The sequence below is a fragment of the Tiliqua scincoides genome, chromosome 6 (assembly GCF_035046505.1).
Source record: "Tiliqua scincoides isolate rTilSci1 chromosome 6, rTilSci1.hap2, whole genome shotgun sequence".
NCBI lineage: Eukaryota > Metazoa > Chordata > Lepidosauria > Squamata > Scincidae > Tiliqua > Tiliqua scincoides.
In genome coordinates this window covers 74,676,947-74,703,329 of record NC_089826.1, presented here as the reverse complement: position 1 = coordinate 74,703,329, position 26,383 = coordinate 74,676,947, and the positions used below count along the sequence as shown (strand labels likewise).

At 42.5% G+C, this 26,383-nt stretch overlaps 1 protein-coding gene and 1 pseudogene across 1 annotated transcript in view; one reads left to right on the top strand and one right to left on the bottom strand.

The window, feature by feature from the left end:
- PCDH7 (protocadherin 7) overlaps positions 1 to 26,383 on the top strand; it is a 421,851-nt gene that overhangs the window by 379,661 nt on the left and 15,807 nt on the right. The window lies entirely within an intron of this gene.
- Positions 3,256 to 3,375, bottom strand: LOC136656429 (5S ribosomal RNA; annotated as a pseudogene).

Below are 26,383 nucleotides of genomic sequence, written 5' to 3'. Positions count from 1 at the left end.
ATGCTGAGTAAAGAAATATTTTCTTTTGTCTGCCCTAATCTAACATCTGAACAACGGACAGGGACACACACTGGGAACTTCAAGAAATGTGTTTGTTGGGAGCTTCAAGAAATGTGTTCGTTGGGGTTGCCCTGTTACTTCCTGCTTGAACAGTCAAGTTGAACTGCATTGATCGATTAGTGCCACTCCCGATAAGAAGTACGTCAACTTAAGTGGGGGAATTAGAGAGGAAATACAGACGAGGCCCTGTAAAGGAGGTGAGAAGAAGGCCATTACTGATGGACAGGAGATGCCACCATGAAACAAATGTTCCATTGTTGAGAAATTTAGTTCACAAACAACAGCAAGTTGTTAGTTTGAAGGGATGGCATTCCGATGACGGGACCCTGCTCAACGCAGCCTGATGACAAGCAAAGAGACTCTGTAAAATCAGTGTTCTTTTTTATTTTTTTAAGTATTTAAAATGTTCTCATTTTAGACTTGTCAACATTTTTCATTTCACAATATCTGTATGTGAAGAACAGTCATGGTGGTTTGGGGCAAGGCCAAATTCACCTCTGGTGTAATCGCTGCTTTCAAGTTTGTCTGAATAGTCTTAGGGCGAGAGTGAATTTGGAACACGGCCTCCAGCAACTATTATTCCTGTGAAAGATTCCTGTCTAATTAGGGAGGAAGAATGCGTATTTGACAACCAAGGATGGAGCATTTTTTTTTTTTTTTTTGGGTGGCACTTCTCCATATACTGCATTATTCCATCGGGAAATGACAGGTCCGTGTTTTTCTGCCTAACGAGAAAAACATCTAGTTGCCCAGAAATGCTGAAATGAATTGAATGCATCATATTTAATTTGTGTAAAAAAACAAACAAAAAACAGAACACACAAAAAATTCAGAAGACAAAACATGGGTGACTGTGTGCTTGATGGTGTCCAGGAGTAAGTGGTTGTGTATTTGAGTGCTTGAGTTTACCTGGACAGTTTGAAGTCAGAAGCCCTTCTATCTGTCTGTCACACCCTCTCTGAAGGCTGACTAGATGATAGAGCACTTCTACATTCAGGGCATTATGGGCTTGCTAAGAACTCCCACTCAGGGCATCTGAATTTTATCAGGGGGTACAAAGTTTATTTTGGGCCCCTTCCCTTCTCCATTGGATCATAATTTCTATGGATTACAATATATAAAACAATGTAGGCTTAAACAAAACACTTGTCTTCACTTAATATATGTATGCAATCATTTTCTGAGATCCCAGGAAATTTCCAGCTCCCCTTCTTTGGCTGCCAGTCCCCCCGTCATTGTTTTTGACAATTTACCCCCCCCCCCCGCCACACCCCTTCTCTCATGGGCTCTGCTCCCGGTTCACATTTTTTTCTCACCAGTCTGTTAACACTGATGTAATAGATGCCTGCTTTGTGGTTTGTTCTCTTAGGATCTAGGAAATTACACTTTTTTTCTAGAAAGTAACTGGGCCCAGGGCCCATGGGAAGGAGGCAATGTGGGTAATTTGTACCTGGGCCCAGGATCAGCGTAATAAAACCTAATACTTACAGAACATGCTGTGGCAGGGTTTGCAGGACTAGCCTTTCCAGTGTACAAAAACAGACACATGAAATCTTTGCATGTGGAATGTCTGCTTTTTGCATCATATCCCCCCCCCCCGTCCCTGTTCCTCCTGGAGAAGCTATCTCCCTCATGTTCCTCTTGCACTCTCCAGGAGTTGGAGTGGGAAACTATATGAAATGGGTATACCAGTTAGTTTCCTGCTCTCAGAGAGGCAAAACCTCAGAGGAAAGCTCCTGCGCTGTTCACTACAAGGGCTCCTGGGATTCCTGCAGAATCAGGTGTCTACCAGAGGTTGACTGGCAGTGCCGCAAAAGCGACTGGCATGGCTTCCACTACGACAAATGTCCTGGATTGCAGACAGCGTTCTTTTCTTGTTTGCTTTCTTGCCCTTTGTCAGCAGCTCCCTAGCTGAAAATGTGTGGTGCCTGCCACAGCTGAAGAAAGATGTGCACAGGGGTGACTAGGATCTGTGCCATCATTAGGACAACTAGGCAGCTTCCTAGGGTGCAGACCTTGGGGGGGTCTGCACAGTACTGACCTTTGAGGGGCACGGTTTTATACAGATTAGTTGTTTAACCCATGCAAAAAATGCAACTGCAAAAATGCAATAAAAATTATTTATTTTAAAATCAATGCCACAACATACATAAAACATGCCATTTGTGTGAATTCGCTTGAGAAATCAATGATTTTAGGAAATGTCAGTGGAACAAGGGCAGGCTAAAAATGCGCTGGCTTGATACCATCGAAACAGATCCAAAGACGAGCATCCAACAATTGGAAGAAGCCGTGCTCGACAGGGTAGCAGGGAGAGCTTTTGCCTATAAAGTTGCCAAGAGTGGGACATAACTGAATGCGTATCTTATGTTCGTATCTTTCTGCGTATTATACAGCACAAAGAAGGTTTCTGATTTCCTTATATGGTAATGGAAAGTCTAATATGCACTTGGAATAGAAATGCTTAAATTGTCCAGCTGAGGTCATAATTCCAAACTTTCTCATTTTACTTTGAAGTGTAGAAAGTGTTATGTTAACAACAGGGGTTGAACTCCTCACTTAGAGCAGTGTGAAGAATGCCAGTTGGCTCTAGTTGACCATGTTTATTGTCAGGCTGGCAATGGCTGCAGTCCCCAGCTCATTACTGATGGTGTGTGTGTGTGTTTTGTTCTTTTTAGAGTTACTGGAACAGCTCTGAAGTAAATGGGCCAGATTAGAGGCAGTGTGTAAATACTCCTGGTGCTGTTAGCTGAGGAGACATTTAAAGAAAGTGCACTTAAGTAGTGAACTTGTTCGTGACTGCTCATATAAAATAATTCTTTAGCGATCTTATCAAAGAATAGGTAGGACCTGACATGGAACAGAATGGTTCTGGTGCATTCTTTGTTTTAAAAATAGGAGCCTGACATCAGCTTTCTTTTGACTGGAAATATTTTAGAACCAGCTCTCAGAGACAAACTTGCTTGAATGTATACCACTTTCCATTGTGCTATGTATTCTATAACATAATTTAACTGTTTGCTGGCCCATGCACCAAAAAGGGACACGGCAGCAGTGGTAGACATAACACCATGCTTGGATGAAGAACATCATAAGAAGAGCTCTGCTGGATCAAGCCAAAGGCCCATCTAGTCCAGCTTCCTGTATCTCACATTGGTAGGTTGGCAACCTTCAGTCTTGAAAGACTATGGTGTAAGCCTACAGCACCCGGTATTCCCAGGCAGTCTCCCATCCAAGTACTAACCAGGCCTGACCCTGCTTAGCTTCCGAGATCAGACGAGATCGGGCGTGTGCAGGGTAACAGTTGCTGCAAAAAAACACAAAAAACAGGAGCGAGGCTCAAACCAGCAAGCTCGGGGTCCACAGTGCTGCGCCTTCCCCATGACGCCACCAGGGGAGCCCTGTATCTCACAGTAGCCCACCAAATGCTTAAGGGAGCACACAAGAGAGCAACACACAACCTGCATCCTGGTACCCTCCTTAAATCTGGCATTTTGAGGTGCTGGAGGACTGGAAAATGGTAGAGTTCTAGAGTGGAGGAGCTGGGCTGCACTGAGAATTAGTAAGTGCAAAAAATGATTACACTCAGCACAATTATGGCAGCAGTTCCAAAGGCAGATTGGCAAAGCAAAACACATGACCTGCTCACGAGCTTTGGAATACCCCTGGGCATTTCAGTTCAGTCCTTGATGGAATTTTCCTGCAAAAATTTGTCCAATGCCTTTAAAAGGGAATTGAACACATTTCTGGAGGAAAAATCCATCGTGGGTTACAAGCCGTGATGGATATGTGCAACCTCCTGATTTTAGAAATGGTTTATATCAGAATGCCAGATACAAGGGAGGGCACCAGGATGCAGGTCTCTTGTCTTGTGTGCTCCCTGAGGCATTTGGTGGGCCGCTGTGAGATACAGGAAGCTGGACTACATGGGCCTATGGCCTGATCCAGCAGGGCTGTTCATATGTTCTTATGTTCATCAGTTTGGACTTGCCCCAACACACACATACATTCATTCTCTCTCCAAAAATGGCTGATACCAATGATGAACATAGTATAATTAATTAACAAATAAGCATTTTTACATGAATTGGGAAAGAGCTGAAACCTAAGTAAGGTGGGCAGGATTTTATAACATCTCATGTAGGTAGCAAGGTTGAACAGTGTAAGAGAAAGAAGTGTAATGACTGGATAAATATTGCTGCCAAATTGAGTCTGTTGCTTAGACAGATGTCTGGCGTTTGAGGTATTTTGCAAAATATGTTTTGTATATTTGAAGACACAGAGGACCAAAATATCTCTTTACGCTTGCCACGGAGAAACTGCTCAATGTTATGTATCTAGTGACTGGAAAGATTAATACAAAATGAAAAGCAGAGATTAGAAAGCTAAGAACCTTGGGTAAGATTCCAGTTGGCTTGGAATTCATGTCTTGCCATGTAGACACAATGCTGGTTAGTGAAATATTGATTAGTTTGACAGCAGTGATAAAGTCTGATAATATGGGGGAGCCAATAAAGATGAGCTGTTGACGTAACTGAAAAGGTGAAGGGTCTGTGGGATATGTTGCCTCCCATACCAGATAGTCACTTGGATCATTCTTACTTGAATCTGGCTGAACAGGCAAGGGCACACAGCCAGGCTTCCAGGATTTATTCCAGGACTGGATAATTCAAAGACTTCAACTTCTCTGCCTATTACACAAGCTGCATTGGGGGGGGGGTGAATTTGGATGTGCTCACTCCCTAATTCATTGATTCCCAAACTTTTTAGCACTGGGATCGACTTTTTTGGGACCCACCTAGTTTTATGAAAATAAAAACAAGTTTCATCTTACCAACCACTCAAGCCCCCTCTGGTGGTGGGGGGGAGGCTGTCTTTAGAGCATTTGTAGAGCTCCATCAAATCAGGATCACGCTGATGGCCTTGTATTCCCCTTCATTTGGCTTTTGATAGGAGCTGGGGTGTGTTTGCCGACTCTTGATAAATGCACACATATGGTTCAATTTCACTTTCCATAGGGCTCAATACATTTTCCTTGTCAATTTCATGACCCACCAACAATCAGGTTTTGGCCCAGTGGTGGGGTAGCAGCCCATCAATCAGTAAATACTACCCCAATTCTCTCATTTGCAAGCTTCTTTCTTCCTGTCACTCAGTTCTCTGGGCAGCGCTCACCTCTCCCTGCTTCTCTTCCTTTCTTCTCCATTCCGTTTTTGAAACTGAGCATGCAAGAAGGAGGAGGATCTAGGGTCATTTGTCCAGGCACAATACATTGCAGCTGCCATTTCTGGAAAGCAATTGTCAGGCCCTTGCTGAACACTCAAGCAAGGGGGCAGGAACCTCAGGAGCTAAAAGGTCATGAGCTTCTCCTGCAATCACAAGGGCACAGCCTTATTTCCTCCTGTGTTTAAGAGAAAGCCCTGAGCCCTGACCACAGGCAGCCTCAGGTTGAGTCCAAGTTTCCTGACTCAAACACTGAAATCTTTGCTATCTTTTCATCTGAGTCTGTTGTGAGATTTATGAGGGCAAATCACAAGTCTAATACCAGATTCCTATTCAGTCTTTGGGGATTAAGAACAAAAAAACTGACCAATAAAGTGTATGTGTGTGTGCATGGGTTGATGTTAATAAGTGACTGACAGTTTTGTCTGCTCATAACTAGCATGCCTTGGAAAAAAAAATATGCAAGGGCTTCATCTTTCCAATTATGGAAAGTAGCAAACTTGAAATGCGTCTCGAAACCAGCGTCGGGCCTGGCTGATCGAGCTGACAGATCCATAATCAGTTGTCATCTTGAATTTACATTAAAAGACTTTATTTAGGCAATTTGAATATTTTGATGGGAGTTGATGATTCTGGACTTCATATTATTAATCTAGAAGGCACAGGGTGATAACTGAGCTGCATCTGCTAAGGAAGAGAGGTGTTCATTAATCCATTCTGGATTAAAACAAAAATTATGCCAATCATGCAGTCAGACTAGGACCTAATAAAACTGCATCCTCAAAATGTAATAGATTCCTATTAATTTGATGTAAAGTTAGCACTACTTATTTGAAAGGAGGGTTCTACATATTCTACATATTCATCCAGAGGGTTTTTTTTTTAAATTAGTGCTTCAAAGCATTGGCTGTTTTGCCCAGCCCCAGGTCAAAGCCAGGCAGTTTGATCCACTGTATGTGACAAGGACTGAGATGAGGTGACTGTAGGTGGTTATAAATGAATAACAACCCTGGGCACTGTGGTCAACAGATTTAATCTTCTTGAACAGGACTCAAGATTACACCAGCATGCTTGAAAATCCATTGTGGGGAGTGGGGGAGGAAGCTGCTCAGTTTTGAAAATGGACTCCTGTTTTGGAGATCTGAAATACTGCACTGTGTACCTGAAAGCCACATAATGTGAAATGAGTGTGGATGTTTTCTCAGATAGAACAATAGGCCAAAACGTATCTCATAAGGGAATTGATGATGATGATTTATGCAGGTGGCACCCATGTGTGTTCACAATGGTGACCTGGGGCATCGCAGCACACAGTTTGAGAACCACTGAGTTAGAGTGTAGTAGCTTGCTCCAAAGCTCAGATAATTTCCACCACGGTTTCTTTGTGAATAAGTTGCAACGTTTCCTTTTCCGGTTGCTTCTTGAAAAATTTCTGGAACTCTTGAAATTTCTTCGGCAATTTCTGCAAAAAAACGATTTCCAAATAGTTTGCCTTTGAGAACAACTTCCATCTAGCTGCATTTTCAAGTCACTGATATACCACAGCTCCACATGTGTGGGTTTGGTCTTTATATGCTCTGTAGTACTTTAGATTTGATGGCTGTCACGACTGCTCATAAATTAGTCTCAGTGATTCCCCTCTCTAAAGCTAACATCCATTGTAATAAGCAGAGGTTGTATAGTACCATGTGGTGGATTGACCTCAATGGATAATGACTGCACTCTGAACACACATGAAGATGCTTCAGACTCGGACCTTTGGTCCATTTAACTTAATTTTCTCCTTGTTGACTGGCAGCAGGGTTTCCCAGCCTTACCTAGAGATGTCGGAATTGAACATAGTGACTTCTGCATGCCAAGCATATGCCCTTCACTGTGACCCTCAAACCACCAAACAATGGACCACAAAGCTGTCAGTGCCTTCACAAAAGAAATAATGAAAACTCAGCACTATTGCTGTAGACAGAGAAGCAGTAGGTGGGGGGAACTGAGAACCAGTAGGAGGATGCTTTTAATTATATAAACACTTCTATCAATGCGACTTTCTCCCAGGTCTTTATAGCAGTGCTTCCCAAACTTTTTAGCACCGTGACCCACTTTAAAAAATGACAGAGACCCACCTAGCTTTTCTAGACAAAAAGGAGACCTAAAAGTAAATATATTTATTAATAATGATGACAACAAATTGATTTTTCATTGTATTATCTGAAGTAAAGACGACAGCTAAGTAGAGGCTCAGATGGTGGGTTTTTTGCAACCCACAGTTTGGGAACCACCAGTTTATAGGATTGCAGCCTTATTTTATCAGGACAATTATTCTGTCTAAAAAAGTTTCTAAAATGTCTTGCTATTTGAGAGTGGAAAAAAAAAACATTTCTTCTTTCCCACAAATTGTTCTCCATGTTCTTGGCTGTGCATGTCAGCATGTGAATACTCAAATGGTGTGACTCATTTTTCCCCACAGATAAAATTCAAACTATACCTAATTTAGTCAGAATGTATTCTATCTTATCATGAAAAGTTACTGTTTTCCTAGAAAACTTAATTGTGTTAAAAGGAACATGCTTTGGTTGCTAATAGGAAGAAATATAATGACTGACCGTATAGTGGGACTTCAGAATTCAGAAGCGCAATGAGTTTTTTGGGGGTGGGGCGGGCAGAATTAACAAAAAGACCGCAACCTGGCTTCTCTTGTGCACTCCCACTGTAGCTCTGTGCTTTGTCCATATGAAATAAAGTTACACAGGCTTTCTTGGATACTCAAGATTACAAAGGCTGCAGTTGTATCCACACGTGTCTGGGAATAAGCCCCATTGACTATAGTGGGACTTACTTCTGAGTAGACATGCGTAGGATTGGGCTCCAACATGTATTTTTAAAAGGATTTAATAACAATTCAGGTTTCTTTTTTATTACTCACAATAGCTGTTTACGTTATCAGTACAAGTTAATCACTGTATTTAAAACCCAACTTTGTTTAGTTAGGTTTTATTTTTGAGAATAAAATTAGTTGTTCTTAGGCTCTCACATCCAGTACAAAATACTTTATAACAGGAAAGGCCAACTTAAAAAAAAAAAAAAAAGGAGGGCTATTTCATTCTTTAACTTGTATTATGGAGATAGAAATGCATTTTGCTCATAAGTGAACCCCTCTGTGAGTGATCAGTCTTCATAATAATGTTGGCATCATTTAGCAGCAATAACTACACTACTCCCCCCCCCCAAACCCACTAAGTGTAGATTATCTATATATTACAACTTGAAAACACTGCTCTTTCCTTTTCCACTTATAAGTGAAGCCGTGGGCAAAAATCCTTATCACAATTTGCTTAACATTCATTAGATTCATCAAGGGCCAGATATACTTCATATAGGGTCCTGATCCAGTCCATCTTTTAGCCATTCCTGACTTAGAACAATTGCTCAGTGAGTAAAATCAATCAATTTGCAACAAATATAGATGCATGTGTCTGACAAAGGAATACAGTATCCACAGTTCATCAATCCGTAAGCACCGTTTTCTTTGGTTTATTTACTGAAGTTATTGCTACTGAAATTTATTTGTATTTCTATCCCAGCAACAGGATTCCCAAAGGGATTAACAACCAAATTACAATGAAAGCAAAAGTCCAGCAAAACAAACCTTAAGGAACATCACGGCATGTAAAATTCCCATAGAAAATGCCCAGGACAACTAAAGCCTCAGGAATATACCCCAAAACCATTCCACTTCGGTGTGGTGATTGCATGCTATCGAGGAGGCCAAGTGAGCCTTCCAGGGCAGAGAGTTTCATCATCTAGGCACCTACCTCCTCACTGATTCGTTTTGCTGTCAGATCCAACCTCTTTCTTTTCCTTCGTCCTCCCCCTGCTCTGTGGCTAGAACAACAATTTTCAACCTTTTTCATCTCATGGCACACTGACAAGGCACTAAAATTGTCAAGGTGCATCATCGGTTTTTGGACAATTGACAAGGCCACCGGTGGAAGAGCTTACATCCCCCAATAGCCCTACTAATAATTGCTAATTTGCTGCATGGGTAACAGTCTATCCTCCATATCTACTTTACCCTGGCTTTGTGCACTGGAGAGGACACTCTGTTCCAGAACCACTATTCAGAGCGTGATACCATAGTCTTTTGAGACTGAAGGATGCCAACACAAGTTTCTAGTCCTTATGATTTTAGAAATGGGAAAGACAAAGGAGGAGTAAGCAATGCTTTTAAATAAAGGAGCTGGTGGTGGTGGTGTGTCTGTGTCTGTATCTGTGTGTGTTGAAGCCGGCCTGTTTGATCTCATCAACCATATGTCTTCAGAATGGTAGCAATAAATATTTTAAAAATTCAAAAATCAATAACATTGATGATATGTAAGACAGATGAAGGCCCGATCACTACAAATATTATATAGGAATGATTTAGAAGCCTTCCTGCATTGATTCACCACCACACTCCCCCATCAAGTTTCCCGTCCGAGAAACCCATTTTTGTAACACTTTTATAAACCTTTCTTTCCACTCTTATTTATTTAACATTTAGTGCCAGCTCTCTTACCATAAGGAACACATTTGCGGCTGGCTGGGGACTTCATATTCCTTACCTGAAAGCGGTTTATGATAGAGTGACAAGCACAGGTTGTGAAGGAGCCCAACAGATGCCAAATGGCATGTAAATAACTATAGGTGATGCTCCAATCAATGAAAGCAACCATTGGATGTTTGACAGGGGGTCTAAGGCAGGAGAGGGGAGAGGGGCTTAGCACCAGAGAAGTTGAGGGGGTGGAGGCTATGACTGCATTCTCTTTGTGTACTTGTCATGATGTATGCTCAAAGTAATAATTTAGTTTCTGGGATGTAGGTCTGTGAGACACATAATTTATGCATAGCTTGGTGAGGTTTTGAAGCAGAAGCCTCCATAAACCCGAAAAGCTCTTAAAATGTCTGACACACATACAAAGTCACTGTTTGTATGTGAATATAACCAGCTACTTCACAGGATGTATCCATTGCTGGATTGTGCCACCTGCTGGTAGAGATGCATGGGGGGGGGAAGACTCCAATCTCTCAATGTTATCCTGGAGATAGAAGAAGAGTCTTCGCCATTTCCCTTCATACTTACCAACTGAGAGCCCAATCCTATCCAATTTTCCAGGGCCGGTGCAGCAACACCAATGGAATGTTCGCAGCATCCTGCAGCGGGGGGACAGTCACATAGGCCTTCTTAAGGTATGGAAACATCTGTTCCCTTACCTCAGAGCTACATTGCGGCTGCACGGGAGCTGGAATGTTGGATAAAATTGGGCCCTGAGGCTGCAATCCTAACCTCACTTTCCTGAGAGTAAGCCCCATTGAACACAATAGGACCTGCTTCTGAGTAGACCTGGTTAGGATTGTGCCCTTAGCCTACACTGTGTAACACAGAAATTGTTTGTGTTGAATGTCTAATGGTTTCGTATATAGTTCAGAAGTGCTGATTCCAATGGTAAACTTTGGACGTTTTCGTATCATCAAAACTTTTTTTAGTTATCTTAAAATTTGTATTTATCTCTGTCCATTTATCATAATACACATCATCTAAAGAACTGCATAGCGTGAATTGTGGCTAAACCAGTGGTTCCCAAACATTTTAGCACCAGGACCCACTAAAGTAACTCTCTCAGGACCCACCTAGGTTTACGAGACTGTAAAAAAAAGGGAGGGAGATCTAGAAAGAAATAATATTTTTATTTATTTATTTACAAGTAATAATAACCAGAAAAAAAGATACTCAAACATTTATCTCCCTATTTGTACACATGCTTGCATACTGTAGGAGCTGAACTATTAGCAGGGCAATTACCAGCTATCTTACAAACTGCAGGAGCTGAGCACTTTGCAGGATAGTTAGCAAGTATCTGATTTTTGAATAGCCTCGGGCTTGAAGCAATTAGTTACCTGATCTTTCCATCACACTGTGTTTATTGGCGACTCTATGGAACCCACCAGAAATTGGGTTGTGACCCAATGGTGGGTCTGGACTCACAGTTTGGCAACCACTGGGCTAAACTATTGATGCTATGCCAAAAGTAAGAGCATTTTAAAAATCCGCACACCAAAATTAGTAAACTCTGAAATATTCAGATAAACACAAAATTCTTCAAATTTTGTTAACTAGTGAGCTATCAGAGAGGAGTTTTGACTCTTTCTTTCAGTTGCTAGTTTTATATCGGCTCAGAGTTTTCCTGAATTCCCTAATAGAATGTAGAACTCAGTGTGAAGTTCCCCACCAGATAAATCATATGACTGTCTGTTTTTGTTTGAATTTTTTTCTTAAACGGTGTGACCTGCTTATTTATGTATAAGCCCAGGCTTGGCATCAAGAATGTGAATTATTGGATCAGCTTTTCTTAAAAACACTGTGTGACTATCCACCCTGTTGTCCCCTGACACTACTTATAGCCCTTAAGGGAGTTTATCCTAATTTGGTTTACAATCCAAGTAATCTCTATTGTTCATTGAGGCAGAATGTGATATTTAAGTCTAGACTTCATGGATGTGTATTCTTGGAAGCCTCATTCCCTTCATGATGCTCTAACAGAGTGAAGGGTCATTTCTCCTTTGCAGACAGTCTAGATACCAGACGGGCCATGAATGTAGTGCTTTCAGGCAAAAGGCATGGATTTAAGCAAACAAAAAAAGGTCATAAATAAGTAGTAGTATGACTTGGTTTTATTTTTCACAGGAAATGAAAGGTGATTTTACCTCTGTTCATGCGCAACAAAAAAAAAATCATGCCATTTATTTTTTTATATTTATGAAGTTCTTTTTTTTCTAAGCACTCAAATGAAATCTGAGAGTATTTTCTTTCAAGAGATTCACAAGATTGCATTGTTATTTTTAATCCTACCTCTTATCTGAGATCTAACAGTATTTGACATAAGGCATTGACTTACTCATACACTGAATCAGTGGTTCCCAAACTGGTGGGTTGTGAATCAACGGCTAGGGAAGTACCTGCCCCTTTATGGGGCGGGGGTGGAAGCAGCAACACAATCCTCGGGATGGGAAGAGGGTGCAGGGGATGGGAAGGGGTTTTTCCACTTACCTGCAGCCACTGCTGCAGTCCTGAGGGGTCTGTGGGGGGGGGGGTCAGGGAAACCCTTCACAGGGCTCCCCTTGCCTGCAAATATCTTCTTAAAAAAAGTCACTTCTGGTTTTTGGGATGAAACAGGAAGTGCCTTTTCCCCCTCTTTATTTTTTTGCAGGTGCAGGGAGCCCTGCAGAGGGTTCCCCACACCTCCCAGGACTCTGGCGATGACGGACCATATGTGCAAAACCCCTCCCATCCCAGGCAGCAGTGCAATCCTGTGAATTGCATTGCTTCTCTTCCCTCCTCCCCCACACGTAAACTCCTTTATAAGAGTTTGGGAAGCACTACACTGAATATTGGTAAAATATAGCTTTCCATGTAGTGTCTGAAATTTGTTTTCAATCTCAGCCAGTCCATCCGTGGACTGAAACTAGGCAGGTCCACTGTCCTTGTAGAAAAGTTGTGCGTGTGTGTTCCTCAGTGCATGCCTGGGCACCCATCTCTTGCCAGGTGGTGTTGCAACTGGGAAATCAATGTGGGCTTAGCAGTGGCATCACTGGGGTTTGTGACACCTGGTGTGGGAGGTCAGCACACCACCCCTAGAATGGACCTCCTCTCATGCAGTGGGCAGGGCAATGCCCTGGACAGTGGGCATGGTAAAGCACCATTGCCCCGCCCATCCTGGTTTTTTTGGCTATAACGTTTGATAGAATAGAGATATTTTGACGCTGTTTGTTTCATTGCTTTCTGCATGAAATTACGCATCGTATGACATACAACATGATGGTATTTCTCAAAAATACCAAGATTTAAAATTTTTTGGCCAGTAGTGGTGTCAGTACCCAGTGCCCAGAGACAGAGACACCTGCGTTGGCTCGGTCATGTCGTGAGAATGGATGATGGCCGGATCCCAAAGGATCTCCCCTATGGAGAACTCGTGCAAGGAAAGCGCCCTACAGGTAGACCACAGCTGCCATACAAGGACATCTGCAAGAGGGATCTGAAGGCCTTAGGGATGGACCTCAACAAGTGGGAAACCCTGGCCTCTGAGCGGCCCGCTTGGAGGCAGGCTGTGCAGCATGGGCTTTCCCAGTTTGAAGAGACACTTGGCCAACAGTCTGAGGCAAAGAGGCAAAGAAGGAAGGCCCATAGCCAGGGAGACAGACCAGGGACAGACTGCACTTGCTCCCGGTGTGGAAGGGATTGTCACTCCTGAATCGGCCTTTTCAGCCACACTAGATGCTGTGCCAGAACCACCTTTCAGAGCGCGATACCATAGTCTTTCGAGACTGAAGGTTGCCAATACAATACAATACATACCCAGTGCCCATCACCTGGTGCAGCCTACATCCCCCTAAGCAATGCCACTGGGGCTTAGTGCTGTCAGATAACGACCACCTCTTATGCATTTGGCAGCTTGGCTCAGCTTGGGAGACCTCAGGTTGTCCTTTTCTCTTTCCCACTGCTACTCAATGCATAGGAGAGGAAGAGAAGGTGATAGTTGACCAGGGTACGTGTGTGTCTCTGTCTCTGTTTAGGCATTATGTACAATGTACCTAGGTTGAGAAGGAATCAGAGAGCACTGGCTAGTCCTACCTGTGTATTGGTGTGTTCTCAAACTATGCTCATTGCTATCTCTGGATTCAGCATTTGTCTGAGAAGGTCAGTGCTGAACGTGCAGACACTAGGGAATGTGGCTAAGACACTAGGGGTGTGTGTCAGTCTCGGGGCAGGGCAAGCTGGCAGATTCCTTTCCCTTTATACCAGGACATGCTGTATCCCATTTTGAATGCCTTAACAAAGCTTCATTGGGGGGGGGGGAAGAGAACATAGGTTTTTCCTGCCTCTGTATGTGTGTGTAATGCATCTATGTGGCATATGCCCACAAGTGAGTGCATATTATTGGTTTCTTTGCCCATCACTGTCTTGACTTATTGTGCATCCTTCTCTACGGTCCTCCTTCAGCACTATTGAATGCAGGGCGTGTTTATTTTGGAAAAGGACCACTTGGATCATGGGGCAAACTGGGCCTGATTGCATTTCCAACTGATTCAGAAGTAGACTTGGCACTGAATTTGGTCTCCAGAAAAATTTTTAAGGTGCATAGAGGTTTCTTCTCAGGCAAGGCATTTGAAGGAAGAAAAAAAAATGTTGATAGGAGAATGTTGATAATTTTGGGAGCAGATTCCTTTCAGGTCCAGATTACGTGCATAGCATACATGGCCTCCTAGTTCATGAATAAATTACTTTTAATGTGGCTTTTCATTTTATCACATAGCTCTGCAACCTCCAACCCCTGATGATAAGCTTCAGGTTTCTGGCTCAGACTAAATCCCGTTGTGTATTTCCAAGATACACAGGTATATCATGGTCAGATAATTAAACCTCTTTTTTAAAAAAAAACTCAGCAGGATTTCACATAACTAAATGAAGCATCTTAATATGGCATGAAGTCTAAATAAATCCCTGAGGTTGTTGCTACTTTTCATTCAGCAAAGCAACTTTTTTCTTGACAGTTACTTAAAAAGACAAGAAGTCTCCAGATATTTGTCTTCCGTCTTCAAAAATTGCATATGGTTCCTCCTGCCCTGTGCATTATTTAGAGGATCATTAGTATGCAGGGCATGGAGAGATTTCTTAACTTTTTCCCCCATTTGAAGAGAATTCGAGGCACGTTAAGAAGATTTCTCATGCTTTATGCTTCTTTACTCAAGATCATTTGTGCTAAGCTACTATGCCTTGAAACAAGAAGGCATTGCAAGGCTATGTACACAGTCCCACTTGAGAAATGGGGTTAAAAATGTTGCTAATTGGAGAGATCATAATATTTGATAGAATGGTGAAGTTCTAGTGGGTGGGTCAGGTTGGGTCACATTCACTGGCTGCAAGAACTTTGTTCCCAAATTTCCAGGCTCTTGGTGCTGTGATGACATTTACAACCAAACTCACTCTACTAGCATTTCTCAAACTGTTGGTCACAATCCACTTGCTGGTTTGTGATATCTGGTGAGTCTTGGGCACACCCAGTTGTGTCCAGTTGGCTCCAAATTGAAGCTGTATGGGCATAATTGGAGGCTGCTCCAATCCTCCAGAAGCAGGCCTCCAGAAAGCCACTTCTGGTTTACCGTATTTTTCGCTCCATAAGACGCACTTTTCCCCCCCCAAAAAGTGGGGGGAAAAGTGTGTGCGTCTTATGGAGTGAATACTGCAAAAAAGAGTGCACGTTGGGGACCTTAATGAAGGGGGGATCTTCATGCCAGTTTATGATCCCATTCACCCTAATAAAGGGAGGGATCTTCATGCCAGTTTATGATCCCATTCACCCTAAGAAGGGGGGATGGTTCAAATGTTATTCTGTTATAGTTTATTAAATATTTTATTACACTATTTGGTTCAGAATATTTTTTTTTCCTGTTTTCCTCCTCTAAAAAATAGGTGTGTCTTATGGTCAGGTGTGTCTTATGGAGTGAAAAATACGGTACTTCCAGGTTTGTAAAGCTGACCTCTGGTTGCTTCCAAAGGCCTGTGGAGTCCTTCTGAGGTCTGTGGAGGCCTGGCACTGGAGAAGGAGGTGGATTGCAGTGCCTGCACTATAGAACAAGTGGATCATGGCAGGGATAAGTTTGAGAACCCCCAGTTCTATACTGATAAGACTTTTCTTGGTACACACAAGTAAAAAGAAAATTGCTTATGGGTAATTATATGTTGACTTGATAGTCAATTTCTTGGTCTCTGTCAGTGGGTAGGATAAGATAGCCTAGGAGTTGGAGACATAGGGTACTGGATCCAAACAATGACTCAGCATTAACCCACAATGACTTAGAATTCACCCAAAATTTGTTAAAACATTAGGAGAATACAATAATTGCCAGGTTGGGTCAGAAGGCAGCTCATAGTCCAGCATTTGGATTCCAGCAGTAACTAGCTACAGAATGGTTTACGTTAAAATTATCCAGGTTTAAAGGCTGCAGTCTACAAAAAAAATCACATTTACCTAATGTTTCACCTGCTTCTATGACTGGCATAGTAATCGGCTAGATGCAAGTGAGTGTCATAAGCAGGGTATGAAAGTGATGCTGTTTGTTCCTAGCCTCAGACATTCAAAGGTGTGCTGCCTGGGTCCATGAAGAGTCAGTGAAGGCTGTGTGCAAAACCTGCCCCTTCCTTTCTGCAGTGGTTCCCATGTTATGTTCCCAAACTTGAATAAATCTATGGGGAGTCCACAAGGGTTATCTTGGTCATCTTGAGTAAATCTATGGAAAATCTGTGGGGTTGTCTTGGACACCTTGAACGCAGAGTGTTTTCCTCCCTGAAAAAGCAGGTGTTTAAACTAAGGTGAATTACAGAGACTGGATTAGGTGTGCTGTGGTTTTATGTGCATGGCCACATACACACTGTCATCGCTGTGCATCTCAGTTGCTTTCGTCTTGTCTTGATGTCCAAATTATGCGCAATTAGAGAAGCAGAGAAGAGCAAAGCTGGATATATCAATACAGGCATACTGTTGTTGTCCACTGGTTCATGTCGCAAAGTAGGCCTTACTGTAGTCCACCCCCAACCCAGGTTTCATTGCACATCATAAAAACATAGGAACTTAAGAAGAGCCCCACTGGATCAGGCCAAAATCCTATCTAGTACAGCTTCCTGTATCTCGCAGTGGCCCACCAGATGCTTCAGGGAGCATTGCCATGTGGCAGATTATATTGCATACTGGAGTGCTTTAGAAACTTTAGAACTTCCACTGCCCACCTTTGCCAAATCACTGTCTCCTATTATGAAGCAAAATTAATGCATCAAGTTGGAAGGGAAAGAAGAATTAATGTCCTATTTTTCAGATTTGTCTAGTAATCAAGGTGCACAGACTACAGCTTTTTTGTTGGTTTGTTAGGAAAGTACCCTAACAACTTTAGTGGCCTTTAATACAGTAGTTAAGTTCAAGCAGAGAGGGAAGGCAAGACATAAACAGGCTCCTGTAACAATACCACAGACATGACAAATAGTGGCATGTTTTTGTTTTGCTTTACTTTTACTGCAGCAGTGGGAAAGGGTATCTGCTTAAGCAGAGAAATATTCAGCTTGCCATTGAACTGAATAGAAAGCATTCAGATTGTCGAGATGAGGTTATAAACTCCATTCCCTTCAAGTGGTAGCAGCCGCCTGATACATTTTGACGTGATTATCTATTAAATTGCTTTGACATCTGAGCTCAGGTTCAGGAGTGGCAGTGTATTAATTGTGCAACAAAATTGTTTCTGCAAGGACTTGGTTGAACACAGACATGCTTCCCAAAAAAGATGTATAACAGTGTGGCTCCTTTTATATGCCCTATTTGTAGACTGAACCAAGCTGACCCGATCTGCAGCAGAGAATGTTAAGCACCGGCGAGCCAGTTACGCAACTTGGTTGTAGTGCCTGCTTTGGGGTGGCTTATTTTCATGTTTCTCAATATGACTACAAGAGTGGCACCAGGTGTCAGTTAAGTTGGGGACTGGCCAAGGACCTATGTCCATCAGAGGCTCACCTGGCTAGGCTGATGTCTGAACTCTCAGTACTGGTGGCAGTGATAGCATCCAATGTGCCTTCAGGGGGTGGCCTGAGGGTGTCATGGAGGGCCCAGTGCATGTGGTCCCTCCACCCCCAATAACCTACACCAGCACTGTATATGTTGGATCATTGATACTTCAAGAAATCTGAAAAGTCTGCACTGTATTTTCTAGAAGAAACAAGTGCAAGGATTTATGCTTCCCTAGAAGACGGATCATTTCACTTGTGTGAACTGTTTCCCCAGTGAATCTGTGTTCATGACAGCACTAGCATTATATGAGAGCAAAGTCCTGAACATGCATGTGTGAGCTGCTTCTTCAATGAAGGTTGAATGGTGTTCATAGACAGAGGCTTGTTCAGAAGAATTCAGAGTGGCTTTGCAGCTTTTAAATCTGGCAAGACACTTGCAAACTCATACTACCTCACTGTAATTCCACACTTATCTACCTCCTGCTTGCTCTGTGTTTGGAAATTATATTGGGATCAGTGTGCACAATATATTCTGGAAAGACCCTTGCAAAGACTCTTGCAAGACACTCTGGCAAGATACAAGAAGAGGCATTGTGGTCAGTCAGGTTGGACCTGACTGACCCAACATCCATCAGAGAAATCACCTAGCTGGAGAAACCACCTTGAACTCTCAGTACTGGTGGATGTGATAATGCCCAATGTACCAAGGAAGAGTCTGTGTAGTGCTTTGCTGATCACTAGTCAAAGGTGATGATGGAGTAAAACAAAAATGGTTTCTGCATGAAATATTCATGTTTCTCTTTTTTTTGTGCGGACACATTGAAACCCTAGAAATGCTTGTCTTCATAGGTTCTGGGTATCTTCCAGCACATTATCAATCAAAAAGTCAGTTGGGGCAATTTTGAATTTAGTATTTTTTTTTCCTGATAAATCTTAAGTGACCACGAGAGAATAATTATGATGAAATCAAAACAATGGAATATGTGTAGTGTAAAGGAAATCTTAGTTTAACAGTTCAGTAATCACTAACTCTACAGAACATGGCAAATAGGAGTTCAGAAATTAAAGCTTAATTAATGGGAGAGATTTTTCACTGCAGATTAAAAGATTTCAGGAAGAGTGCGTCTGTGTTTGGCCAGAACTAAGAGTACAGTTGCCAGTTCTAATAGACAGCTATGTTCCATTGACACAGTCATCTGGTTTATCAGTCAAAACCACCAATCTGTTAGCCAATTTCAGTCTCGATTCTTGGAACCACCTGACAGCTGTCTCCTGGGCCTTTGAATAACTAATATCAGAGGAAACAATGAGCTTGAGGACTCCAGTTCCCAACCGCTTCCTGTATTTAAACCTGTACCTTTAAATTCTGTAGGTTCTTCTGTAGGCTTCGGTCCAGTATCATTTTCAACCACAGCTTGACTAATGCATCACTGAAGCAGCTGGGGGAGCACGGATAGCCTGACACCTAATCCACATCTTCTTTAAACAGAGGCAGAACAAATGAGTAAGATGATTTAGAATTCCTCTCTAGAGAGACAACTGTCCTGCTGGTAATTTTCATATGAGCTTCTATTCTTCCATTTTGGGACTAGGCCAACTGTAGCTGTTCTAAAGACCCCAAATGGTTGATGTGTCTGCTGTGCAGCAAATAAATGTGCAAGGTTGAAATGTAGTTGAAACTCCTGTTGAAGTGCACATCTTGATTTTGATACTATTATCGCACTGGGATACTTTTTTTGAACTGGAATGATAAATAAACCATTCATGTCATAAATTTTTATGAAAAGAACAGATGGAAAATTTCTTTCAGCCCTCATAAAATAAAATGTTTATTTTATTTGAGAGGGTATAATTTTTGCACTGTATGGTATTGAGATCCACTTTGGGTGGCCTTTACTGGCTGAAAAATGAAGGTACACATGTCAAGCTGGTACTGTGGCGTGGTGGGGCGGGTTATCCACTGGGCAATAGAACATACTAGAAGTTCAGTGTCATGCTCCATGCCTTCTCAGTTCTGTCTCATCTCCTTGTCTTTAAGTGAACATAACATAAGAACATAAGAAGAGCCCCACTGGATCAGGCCATAGGCCCATCTAGTACAGCTTCCTGTATCTCATAGTGACCCACCAAATGCCCCAGGGAGCACACAAGACAACAAGAGACCTGCATCTTGGTGCCCTCCCTTGTATCTGACTTGTGGCTTGTTGGAGAGATGAAAAAGAGATTAAGGAAAATAGTTTGCAATGGAGGAGCTTGCATCTTTCTCCCTAGAAGACAGCTCAACCCATACCTGTTCCACTTAAGAATTTCATGAAGGAATATTGCTGAGGGAGCTATAGGTATCATCATTTTATCAACACCAGTTGAATCAATTCTCAGGCTTTTTCAGACCTATGTGTGCCTAACAGCAAAGGGGCAATTTGCTTAATAAAGGTGCAATCCTAACCAACTTTCCAGCACTGACCTAGCCACAATGCAGCCTCAGCGTAAGATAACCAACATGCCCTCCTTGACTGCCTGCCCGCTGCAGGGTGCAGTGCACGCCACATTGGCACAGTCTTATCAGTGCTGGAAAATTGGTTAGGATTGTGTCCTAAGTGCCCAATCCTATCTCCCACCATTACTGCCAATGCAGCCCCCCAGTGTGTGTGTGTGGGGGGGGAGAGAAATCGGGCAGGCAGCAGGTGATAAGTGATTTTTTTAGTTACTGCTTGGTAGGCTGCTTGATCACCTATGGGTCTCCTTGGACCCAAGCCATCATTTTTCTGCCATGAGGGGTGGGTCAACCTGGAAAATAGAGGATGCGGACCTGGAAATAGATCGGGGCATGGAAAAAGAGGATAGGAACCTGGTGCAAATTGCTGCTGCTGGGATCCAGCCCCTCTCTCCGTCCCTGCTCACAGCACGTCTCCACTCTCAACGTAACAGCACCAGTAGAGATCTCAGAAGCTATTGCTGTTGCTAGGTCTGAGAGTGCAAGGCCCTGATAGAATTGGGGCCTAAAAGCTGCTATGCATAACAGACTTGGAAGCAAAGGGTCAAGAATGAATATGGAAAGCAAGAAACAATAAAATACATACACCCCTGTAACTTTCTGGAAGAATGTCTGTACAGGTGTGCCCTCTTATCCATGGGGGTTCCGTTCCGGAAACCCTCGTGGATAGCTGAAACCATGGATGTGGGTGAATGTCTGTCCCCACAGTCTGGGCCCCCCTTCCGGAGGTGAGGGGGGCTCTGCTCACCTCCAGAGGGGCTTCTGAGCTCAGCAGACACCGTGGACAAATGTCTGCACACTTTGCCACGCTCAGACTGAGATTTGGAGCTCAAATCACGTGACTTCATGGAGAAACCAGAAGTGACGTTTTTAATGCTTTATAAGTCATTAGGAGGCTTGGGGAAGCCCTGCAGGGGACATGCGCAGGGGGCTTCTGGGGGGGGGCAGACCCAATCTGTGGATAACTGAATCCGTGGATACAGAATCCATGGATATGGGGCCTCCCATGTATATCCACCATTTGGGGGACTTTCACTAGTTTATTTTATTTCTTTGCCTGCCTGGGCTATTAACTTTGACCTCAAGATCACAAAAAATATTTTGGACTTTAGGTTAGTTAAACAGCAAATGCACAATATGCACATGCTAAAATAATTCTTGCTTGTTTCAGGCTGTATTACTGAGGGCATAGGAAACATTTTTTTTTTCTTCTTTTAAGGAAGAAGCTTACAGTGTTCATTTTTTTAATTAGACATGCAGCTTTATGATCAGTTTGACACAGCCTTGCAGGAAGCCAATATGGAATATACTTTTCTTTCCTTCAAAAAGTGTTTTTAAGTCTGAGTTTTATGACGGATACAACTGTAATTCTTTAACTGCCCAACAGCAGGTTAATAGCAAAATATTCCGGTCGAGTTCATTAATTAAACAAAGGATGAAAATAATTCTCAATCCACGTGTCAAGGAGATGAATAAAGGCTTGGGGCTGGCTTGTAAAAATGGCAGGATTAATGCTGCAAATTAAGATTAAAGAAAAAATATAGGATCCCCCCCCCCCCAAAAAAAAAAAAAAAAATCTGTAGGAAACAGAGGAGTCCCTTAGACTTCGGAACTTGCAGGTGAGGTATGAACATGGTTAGAGATCAAAGAACCTTTGTTTGACAGCTGGGCTGGTTGTTAAGTAGTAAAAGCAGAATGGTGAAAGCGCAGCTGGACTATAGCACCGATGATTAAATCCTGGCATTCGGCCCTGAGGCCACAGTTCTTACCATTTCTAGGCCTTTTCTCTTTTTTTGTTCTCCCTTTGATTAGGTTACTTATTTGTTTAATTTCCAGCTACATGGGAAGATTCATGGGACTTTCAAACAACGTTATAACTGGACTTTTCCATGTAGTACCGGTTGGGAGACTCATTTAAGCTTGATTGCTAATGTGAAATACCCTCTTAGCAAAAATGGGCCACGTTAGCCAAACCCTCATTATGGTTATTTATTGCAGATTAAAAAGCTGTGGTTTTGTTTTGTTTTTTACATTTTTTTTTTAAAGGGATTGATACTGACAGTGAATCAGAGAGAATTTAAATACAGGCTGGGCATCCCTTATCCTAAGTGCTTGGGCCAGAAGTGCTTTGAATATCTGATTTTTTCCTTATTTCAAAATGCTTGCATATACCTATTGAGATGCCTTGGGGAAAGGGCCCAAGCCTAAACATGAAATTCATTTATGTTTCTTATATACATACACATAGCCTGAAGGTAAATTTATACAGTATTTTTTAATAATTTTGTGTAACCCGGCACATGAGGTCAGGTGTGGAATTTTCCACTCATGGCGTCATGTTGGTACTCAAAAAAGTTGCAGGTTTTGAAATACTTTGGATTTCAGAATTCTAGGTAAGGAATGCCCACCCTGTACAGTTAAATCCCCGAGATTGAGGCTGCAACTGAGTTCTTTCCAGAGCTTGTGCTGTACCACTAAGATGCTCCCCCTCCCCTCGCTTTGGACATTCTTTAAAGGTGGTTATATGGTGTTTCCAGTCACTCTTGTCAGTCCCCATGTTGGGAAAGACCTTCTGTATTTCCAGTAGGTTTTCTTATATTTTGAAGCAGAAGCCCCATTCATTTGACTGCCATGCAGTTTTTGCGCATCTCTGGTAGCTGATTCCTGTTTGACTTGATTCAGCGAGACTGCTTTAGAGCTGGCATGCACTATCTCTACCATACATGATAATGCCACATTCAGAATGACAGCGGTCCAAGCCTGGGGGCAGGAGATGCTGCTTGAGATATGTTCAGTTGCCGTTAAACTGTGTTTTGCCCGAGGTGCTAGGAAAGAAGTTGCCTATGCTTTCAAACATGTTTAAGCATTTTAATAGTGCCTTGGCTTGTCAGAATAATGCCACAGTGCTAACTGGGTGCTGCACACTACATTGTTGCAATTTGGAAACATGGATTTCCAAGAGAGTGGGACTCTGATTGTCTCCTGTCTGAAGCTGAATGTCCTGATTTCTCAGTTCCTTGTGTTGTGGTGTGTATTAGATAGATTTTAAGGATTCGGAAGTGCTATTTTTAAACATAGCTTATCATCCACACTTGCACAGTATGTGGAAGGCTAAAGACAAACATTCCTTGTTGCCCAGTTCAGACAGGTTCCCAAGCAGTGAGGGTCACATGATGGAGTGGAGGCGTCCTCTCTCCCTGTGTTTGAAGAAGTGGCCGGGCAGGCAAAGAAGCAGTGACAGGATGCTGTTTTGATCCCTCTCCTGGAAATGGAGTGATGGAAAGAGCAGGGCAAGAAGCTCCAGAATTGTTGTGCTGTCACTCCTCCCCACAATTGCCTGTCTAGCCCCTTCTTTCATAAAGCAGATTGCACAAGCATGTTTGGAACCAGGAGGGTTTCAAAGAAATCACTGGGCTGGCAAGGAAGAGAAGTAGGCTTGGGGTGTGCATGCATGGAAATCTACAAAACAAAGGAGTAGAAAATTTGGGCACCACTCAGTGGCATCACTAGGCCAGCACATCAGCCCCATTGTGGCATCAGGAGGCCAGCACATCAGCCCCATTGTGAACCTCCTCTCATGCATTGTGCGGGGCAACGCCCCAGACGGAGGATGTGGTGATGCACGATTGCCCCACCCCACTGGCTTTTTGGATATAACTTTTGATAGAATAGAGCTATTTCAGTGTGGTTTGTTTCATTGCATTCCACATGAAATTATACATCGAATGATATCTAACATGATGGTATTATCTAAAAATACCAAGATTTAAAATTTTTTGGCTAGTAGTGGTGTCACACACACACACACACCCCCATGTGCGTCACCCAATGCGGCCTGTACTCCCACACTTCCTAGCAATGCCACTGGTACCCCCTCAACTTGGTCTGGGCCTGAGCAAGATAAATTGATGGGTGTTGAAACTTACAGGAAATTAGGAGCCCTAATATGCTAGGGTGACACTAATCTGAACAAAAACTGGAAATCAGAAACACAAGAATGACCGCTTGCTAATAGGCAGATAGCATGCTGTAAACAAGATCAAATAACTCAAAATCCGGCAAATCTGGGAGAATTTTGTACAGTGGGGATTTGTTTAAACATCCCTATCTTTTCCCTCTATTTACATTTCAAATGTATACAACATTGAGGGCATAATCAAGATCTAGCCCTTCTTAATACTGTTTTTTAATTAATGTATAGCTATGCAGTGAAAGTCAGGTCACCGTGGTGTTATGTGGTTGCTGTTGGTGCAGTGTTGCTGTTAGGTCTATAATTTGTTTTATTATTTGAGAGCGGAGAGATTTTAAAAATATTCAGCTGCTCCGTTCTAGCTTAATGTGAACCTGAGTCTTCACTGCGTTAGGTGGGTTGCTTTAGTGATAACAAGCAATCATTCAAGCCCTAAAGCTAAAGCCATCCAAAAACTGCATAAACATGTACAATTTATATTCATTTGCATGGTGCTGTGCAAACCAATGAGAAATGGAAGAGAATAGTATGAGCTGGCTTGCACAATGGCAAGACAGCAGAGTGGTATTGATGGGTGGGGGGTAGGTGAGTGTAGCTTAATACCCATCTGGGTCATAGGTAAAAAATACATCCTAAAGAGTATATAACCTTCCTTGTATAATCTATACAAACACTACCCCTAGATTCCAAAATTAGTTTATTTTTATTAATTTTATTTAAATGTTGCATACTCTACAGCAGTACTGTTTTCTATCCTGAACACACGAAGTTGCCTATTCTTGATTGAGACCACTGATCCATCCAGCTCAGTCCTGTCTACTTAAATAGCACTCTTCCACTCCTTGGGGTGGAAATTGGAGGTCTTTCCCAACTGCTGCCTGGGATTCTTTTGTGCACAGATGAGCAATGCTCAAGCTATGGAGGAAAAAAGCAGGAATCCTCAATACCCCACCTTCTCCCTCAGTGTCCACCAAAGCATTTCTTCCATTCCCCATTGCCTTCTAAAAACAGTAGGTGAGGAGACTGAGATCTCCTCTGAATCACTGTAGTTCAGAATTATGCCAGACACGGGACCCAAGGTCTTGTGCATGCAAAACATGAGCACTGTCTCTGAGCTATGACCCCTCAACCTGTCGGTAGTAGTATTTAACTTAATAGTGCAACAGAAGCTCAGGAACGTTAACTCTAAAGGGAAGTCCTGTTTGGCCGAGTTCCCCTTCTGTCCTGCCGCAAATATGCTGATGGAACCCAGCGCTACCTCTCTTTGAAGTCAGACCTAGTTGTGGCTGTGGATGTCCTGACTCTTGAACAGTTGCTTGGAGTCAGCAATGGAGTAGATGAGAACTAATAAGCTCAGGCACAAGGCAGATAAGACAGAGATTATGTCAGTAAACAGTCTGCAGATCCATGGTAGCGGTATTCAACCTGTTCGGGATGAGGTTGTGCTCTATCTGAACAAGCAGGTTCACAGACTGGTAATGCTGCTTGATCCAGCTTTTGCTACTTGATGGTCAAGTGACATCAGTAGGTCATAGCGCCTTCTCCCCACAAAATTTAACTAGAATGCATTCCTGGACAAAGCTGATCTAGTGAGTTATCCATGTTCTTGTGATGTCCAGATTAGTTACTCTAATGCACTGAACACAAACCTTTGAAGAGTTTTGGGAAATTATAACAGGTGCAAAATGCAACTATCATCTTTTTAAGTTATCTTTTGCCGTGCAGGTAACATTGACCCATTGTGGCCGGTAGCCCTTACCCAGGGGTAAGGGGAAATGTTTCCCCTTACCTCTGGCTGAGCTGCTTCTGGCCACAATCCTGCACAGGCCTCCTGGTTTGCCTGTTCCAGAGCAGGTTAGGATTGCACCCTTTGTTAGTTTCCTTGAGATTTTTTTTATGATAAAGCAGGATATAAATATAAATATAAATAACAATAAATGCTTAATAGACTGTGAAATAGAAGATTCATGTTTCTTGTAGCAAAGAGGTTTTTGTTGCACTGGTAACTATATCACTGTTGATTAGTACAATTCTATTTTGATGGTAGAAGCTCTGC